Genomic DNA, 7075 nt, shown 5'->3' with positions numbered 1-7075 from the left:
GAGAACGTGGAAGCGTCACGACGTTACTGATTAAAAACCATAATCAGCGAGCCTTCGAAACCTGACTGAAACATTGCGCTTGGTAAGCCAAACTATATTAACTACATTCAAACACAACATACACTGACGTTAGGGTCATTTTCACAGGCTTGAACTAAAAATTCATTCAGCTTAACTTCCCTGAGGTACCTTGTGGTGGTAGTTTTTCAAAATAAAATAAACTTTAACATTTCATGATATTTACATTGATTTCAGAGTCAGATAATGGTTTGTAAGTGTGCAAATATAGGGTGTATGTAATGTATTACATTTTAATATATATTAAAAGAAGAAACTTAATTTGCATCCTTTTATTTTGATGTGGTGGTTCCCCCACGATCAATTACACATAAAGAAAACCCTACAAAACCCACAACAGATGATTTTCTATAACAAACTCAGGTCAGTGGTGGCAGTATCATACTGAGGGGGATGCGTTTTTTCCATCCCCATCAGAAAGTGAAATTAACATCGGACTGTTTAAAAGATACATAAGACACAATCGTTGTAAGAAAAGGCACTCCTGGAGAGTGTTGTGCTTAAAGGGGCTGAATAAACAAGCATGCCACACTTTTCAGATTTTTGGTTCTAAGTTGTGCCTGTTTTTTCCCGACTTTATGAAAGAGAGGGTGTTCATTTTGCAAATTCTAAAGAAAAAAAATCAAAAAATCATCGAGCAGGCAAACTAATTTTTTAAAAAGCAGAGACAACAGGATGTTAGGAAAAGAAAGAGGGAAAGGCCTGCGGAGAGGTTTTGTGTTCTTCCTCTCATCTGCATTCAGAATCGCATCTTGGTGTCTTTTAGCCCTGCAGTGAAGTTTCCTCTGCAGGGTGGCACACAGGGGGAGAAGTTCTAGAGCACAGATGCTAAACATCACCGAACTTGGAAGCTCCGAACACGAGAAAGGATTAAAAAGAAGTGAGTCAAATACCCGCGGTGGGTGAACAAGGGGTGTGTGGTGCTGGTGGGTGTCGCTGCTGATGTCACACCCACTCGAACAGCAGCGATTGGACCCTAATTAGAAATCTCGGCAGCAAATAGATAAGCGTCCTGCATGATTGAGCCCAAAGTGGCTGATGCCAAAAAAATTTCTGCAGGGGCGGAGAGGAGCGGAGCGGAGCAGACGGAGAGCTGCCAGGCTGCGCTGACAGCACAGAGGCTTCACATCCGACGGGCTCAAGGCTGGAGCTGGACTTTCTACAGCGACACCCTCCGCGGTGATAATATCCGTCCAGAAAAAAAGAAAAAAGAAAAGAGAGAGATATCTGTATACATACAGAGAGGGGGAGACGGTAGAAGAAGAAGCAGAGGAGAAGGACGCGGCGTTGTTCGGAGAGGCTGACGAGACAAGTAGGAAGGAGAGTCGGCTCCAAGTTGCTCGCGCGCTCCGCTCCTGAGCTGATGGCATCCGTACTTGGAAACGGCAGCCGCGCGTCGGGCGCTCCGAGCGGCCAGGTCCGGTGCAAGCTGAAGCGAAGGAGGAGGAGGCGATCCAAGAGAAAAGGTACGGCAACTTTTTAGTTTTCCCGTTCCCCCCCCTCCTCCCTCCCTCTTTTTTTTCTTTCTTCCCCCACATTTAGACTGAATAGGCGCGCGGCGGCGGGGCGCATCGTTCGCTCGCGCGCTGCGCTTCGTAACTGTCCGCGCGGTGAAATTCTCTGTTGAAACGCCGATAAGCGAACAAATAACCGGCCGCCTTGTTAAGGTCTCTGTTTCAGCGGCGCATACAGTCTCTCTGCTCTAAAGTTTACTTTGGACTACATTTATTATTACTTCTCGTTCAACCAAGATGTACAAATTACAAGAGATTTTATTATATATATATATATATATATATATTTTTAACTAATTTACATGGATGCATCTATTTTTTGAATCGTTTAATCGGTATCTTTGCGGTAGATCTAATTTTTAAACTCTTATTTCATATTTAATGCCCTCTGCCCTCTGTTAAAGATGGAAAAATCAACATTTGTGCGAACTATATTTAGATCTCTCAGAAAGATTGCAGGGATAATCCTGATAATTTTCCTAATGGGTGCCCTTTTGCCCCCCTCTCTTCCATAAAATGTATTCCTCCTCATGGCTTTGTAAGTCCAGCACTCCAGAGAAAAAGTCACATGTTGGACGAGCAATCAAGGCCCTGCATGTCAAAAAGGAAACGGAAAAAGGAGGTTGAAAAAAATTCAAGTCCTCCCTGAACCCCTTTTTAATTATTATATATAGTTTTAAAACTCAGTTTAAATTTTTCAAATCAGTTTCAGTGCATTCAAACGAGTCCCAATCGAGTACATTAGTATAGAGTGTAAAACAATCAGCTGGATTCATAATGGGAACAGAAAAGCATGCTGATTTCACTGACTTTTCCTCACAACGCCGCAGCCAGCTCTGTAATGGATTCTGATGGGGGGGCTTCATGGTAAACAAATCTAACCCCCCCTCCCTCGCCCCTCACACCGCCGTGCGGTTTTATGCCATCTTTACCAACGATATTACATCAGACTAATGCATGCTATCAAAAATAATAAAAACAACCTCATTTCATGAAGCATTTGCACCTCTCTGCCTCTCGCCGAGAGACGCCAGATAGTTCTGCGTTTGCAGAACTGACCACACTTTGCCGGCCGTCGTTCGACTCGATCTGTGATTGCTGGGTAATTTCACTCTTGTTTTATGTTGCACTTCAGGAAAAAAAAAAGGAGGCAAAAGAAAAGCAACAGAATGACATTTTGGAAAGAAGAATTGGTGGAAGCTTCAATCCTGCAGCACGTTGAAGGTTATTTCCTAAAGCATTTCAGCAATTATCATTAAGATGTCAAAAGCAAATTCGTGTTGTTGCATCACGATAAATGATTGTATCTTTTCGCCCCTTTCTTCGTCTTAAGCACCTCTATTAAAACCAGCTGCAGCACGTTTAGCCCTGTGTGTCCGTGACACCACGACAACGGTGCAGTCCGTGCTGCCGAGACACTGATGTGAACGTGGACGGAAGCTGACGTATCCGGCTGCGAGCGAACATATAACGAACTCCCGTAAACACTTTTTTTTTTTCCGCCTGTCATCAAAGTGCAAAACAGACGACCACAAACTTAATTTCCATAACCTCTTGATTTTTAATAGCCCAAGTAATTGAGACAAGGGAGACAATACATAAAATATAGTGCCGAGGCAAATGTATTTACATAATGGAAACGACAGAATTGGTTCCACAACATTAAGCATTGCATATGAGCGCCGCACAAACGCCGGCGCGCACATTAGCCGTCGGGGCCTTTTGGGGGAGGCGAGAGATGGGGGTTGTGGTGTGTGTGTGTGTGTGTGTGTGTGTGTTTGCGAGGTGAGGGCTAATTTATCAGCGCTGCTGATTCACTCTGATAACACAGGACATTAAGGGGCCCCGGCTCAGGGGGCCGTTTGGAAATGAACTGTGTCCGTGGCCGGAGCTGGATCCCACACTTTAGATATGTTCTCCCTGTTTTCATGCGTTTCCTAAAGCGTGTGATTATTATTATTATTTTTCCCCTCACTTCAGACTTCAGCACAGATTATCCATAAGCCTGGCCAAATTTTCATTTTCTTCCTCCTGGTGTCAAATCTTTTCCTCAGAAATGCCAAACGATTGTCATCTTCAGATTTTCACACAATTATTTTAAAGCGAAAAGGAGGAAAAAAAAAAAGTCAGAGGGATTACTGCATGGCATTTAGGGCTTAATCTCTTGAAAAGGCTGCAGATTATTTGTAGATGGACTCGCTAAAACCTTTGTGTGCATTCAAAAGGCTGCAGCTTCTATTAATTTCACTTTTTTTTTTTTTTTTTTTTTTTTTTTGGCAGTCTGACACCATTTGGTTAATGCTTTGAATTCCTAGAAATCACTGCGTTCCCCCAGCTTTACCTTTAAACATTTCCAACAGCCCTCTTTTCCTTTCCTCGGACCTCTCTCCGTATCGGTTTACCGTTTATTTATGACCGTGTTTGACCGGCCTTTTAATCAATCACAGCCTTTTAGCATCTCCAAAGGGATGCCGCTAACACGAATAAAATCCGGCGCAGTAACACCTGAGTGGATGCACCGCAGTCCAGTTTTTTTCCCCATGAAGGCACTCTGTGGATTAATAGCTGTCAATCATCTGCGTACGGTTTGACTGTGGGGTACAGTCCTTCCTCTGTATCCACAAAAATAAAGCAATCCAGAGATTTATGTACCAACATTGCTTTTTTATTTATTCTTCTTATAGCTACACTTATCAGCATGTGGTCCCAGTACAGTATATCAGCATGTCATCAAGAGTACCGGTGGGGGGACGTGAAAAACGCAGTGTGTAACATAATTTATGTCACAATTACCGTTTACGCCTTCAGTTGCAGCGAGGCGGCAGCAGAGGAGTCTGGTTTGGGTTTTTTAAAGGAGAGGAGGGGGGGGGAGAGGGGGAAGGATGGGAAAGATGAGGGTCGGGTCACGCAGGATGATGAGGGTCCTCCCACATCCGATCCCCCCCCCACTTCTCCCGGAAGACAGGTGCCTTATTGTGTGACATCCAGAGTGGAATAAGGGAGCGTGAACTGCAGGCGGTTCAGTTTTCAGCACCGCCGGCAGTGATAGAGGGGGGCGTCGAGTCGAGGTCAGAGGTCAGGCAGGAGAGCGCTTTTTAACATCCACACATCCGTATTTGGTCCAAGAGATTTATTACTATGTCTAAGGAGCTTTTTCTGGCAAGCAAAATGGGTTTCTATGTAGATTTTTTTTCTCTTTTTTTGCACCGGAATATTCTAAGCAAACCTTATTTCTTTTAAAGATGAAGCATGGCAACTTTTGGAAGCTCTTTATGTCATGAAAATTGGAGTTTAAAATGACAGAGTATGACTCTGTTTCATCCTAACCACTATAACTTTAAAACATTTGGAAAAATCCAGACATTTTCCGCCTTGGCAGGCATTGGTCAGTTACTGGTATGAAGGTATATCGAGGTTTTAAAATGTTACTTTAGACTGATAAGGCGAAACCAGGCCATTTAAGTGAGTGTGTGTGTGTGTGTGTGTGATGGAGCTGTGGTTGGAATATCCATGTTCACAGCCAAAGAATAACTTCATACAGATGAAACAAAAAGTCTGCAAGCATCCTTGGGCCAGATACAGCAGTCAAGGTACATTAAATCTGTAAAAGGTTGTGGTTTCAAAACCACAAAAAACAATTTATCCTTTTAAAGTGGTGTAAAAGTCATCTTTAAGGGTAACTTCTTAGGTTCTTTTGGAGCAGAGAAGTTCAATGTGTGAAAAAACCAAGATGTACAAATGACTTCTATCACTATAGCAACTTTTTTAAAAGTACAGATGGAGAATCTGTTAAGCAACAGAAAGCAGGCCAAGGACTCTGATTATAGCCTGATTTAGTAACAAGCTAATCTCAGTATGCACTCAAAACTAATGCTACATTTATTAGGTGTTTATTTTGCATTTCTACTTTACAAAACTATTTTTATTAAAGAGTTATATTTGTTAAGCAGTAGTAGTTTTTCAGGAACACTGGCGATGCACCGAGCCACTTTTTTTCCACTTCCGACACCGATGCAGACATCTGAGGTTAAGTGTCGGCCGATACCGATCCGATCAGAAAACCAGTTCAATTAAAAAGTTTCCTTTTTTAAACAGACATAAATCTACTAAGTTGCAAATTTATTTGATAACTCCACATCAAGTACCAAACACTTAAGTATTATGGATCGTTCACATTGTCACGGATACCAATCTATAATTTTTTTTTTCAAAATTGAGACCAATATAGATATTATCAGATTGGTACATCTTTAGTGCATTCCACTTTTTGCTCAATTACCGTTGGAAATATGCAAACCTCCCTGACCTCTGTGACCCCGAGAGGATACCTGAGTACTGACAATAGATGGACGAATGGGTGTTGTTTTTTTTTTTTTGTTTTTTTGGTTAATACAGTAAAACTGTTATATTTATGCATTTTTAAGTTATTGTACCATGAGAATCTCATATCGCCACATACTTAGTTTTACAAGGAGAAAAGAGAACGTCATGTAAACAGGAGTCAAGATGTTTCCCCAAAAAGACAAAAAACCAAGTCTCGTGTTTGAGTTTAAAGTGCAGGTTTGTGTTTGACTTCTTTTAAACCCTCTCTGCCATGATTCAAACAACGCTTAAATTCTTTTTACAGGAAAGGTTTGACAAAAAATCCATTTTTCATGTCTCGTTTTGCGTCTTGCCAACTCGAAGCAACGGCCCGGCTTCCATTCCAGCAGCTGCATGCACATACGTTCGGTGTCAAGCCTGTTTTTTCTCCAGTCATTTTCCTGTCTGCCTCCCCGCTATCATCTGTCAGATTGTGAGAGTTAAAAAAAGAAAAAACCTAAAGAAAAAAAAACAACAAAACAATATTTCAGTGGAAATGCTGTAACCGCTACAGCAATTTTTAAGCAACGGCACAAAGCACAGTGACAAACGCATGCAAATTGAGAACACAAGTCTTTGTAATGTGGAGCACAATGAGCACATGGAGGCTGAATGATGGCAGCAATAAAAAGCTAGCTGTGAGGAATAAATGAAAATATATACAAAAAAAAAGAAAAGTCAGGAATGTGCTCATTGCCAAAGCTCACTGGAAAAGGATCAGTGGAGTAAAAAAAAGGGGGGGTGGAGGGGGAAAAAAGATTTCTGGTTTTTGTAGCTGCGAGTGCTATTTTTAATCAAACTTGTTCAGTTTTCCTGGATAAAAACCAACTTTGACGGTGTCTGCGAACATGTACACACAGCGGCGTTACGATTCCGGCGTAGGCCCACGCAGAGTTGCATCAAGGCACACGCGTGTAGAGCATCGTGTGGGTTACTCGCTCCAGCGGTTTACTAATGTAGGTTCAATCACAGCAGGAAGGGAAGCCGGGCGGAGGGGGTGGGACTGCTTCCGTGTCGGGACGCCCCAGTGTCACAGCGAGTGTCATGAGAGGACGTGGGGAAGAGATATTTTGCAGATGTGGAGCGCCATTTTTATTTTTATTTTTTCTTTTATTTAGGCC

The 7075-nt window shown here is 42.3% G+C and overlaps 1 long non-coding RNA gene across 1 annotated transcript; it reads left to right on the top strand.

Annotated features, from left to right (window-relative positions):
• The first annotated feature begins 1929 nt into the window (after window positions 1-1929).
• LOC106964436 (uncharacterized) lies at window positions 1930-6692 on the top strand. Its single transcript, XR_001428425.1, has 2 exons — window positions 1930-5924; window positions 6056-6692. It is a non-coding gene; the product is annotated as an uncharacterized LOC106964436 (long non-coding RNA).
• The last annotated feature ends 383 nt before the right edge of the window (window positions 6693-7075 follow it).

Source organism: Poecilia latipinna, unplaced genomic scaffold, assembly GCF_001443285.1.
Source record: "Poecilia latipinna isolate Pla-1442-1.1 unplaced genomic scaffold, P_latipinna-1.0 Scaffold1673, whole genome shotgun sequence".
NCBI classification, from domain to species: domain Eukaryota; kingdom Metazoa; phylum Chordata; class Actinopteri; order Cyprinodontiformes; family Poeciliidae; genus Poecilia; species Poecilia latipinna.
The sequence above is the reverse complement of the archived record's forward strand: the minus strand, read 5'-3'. Positions and strand labels throughout refer to the sequence as shown.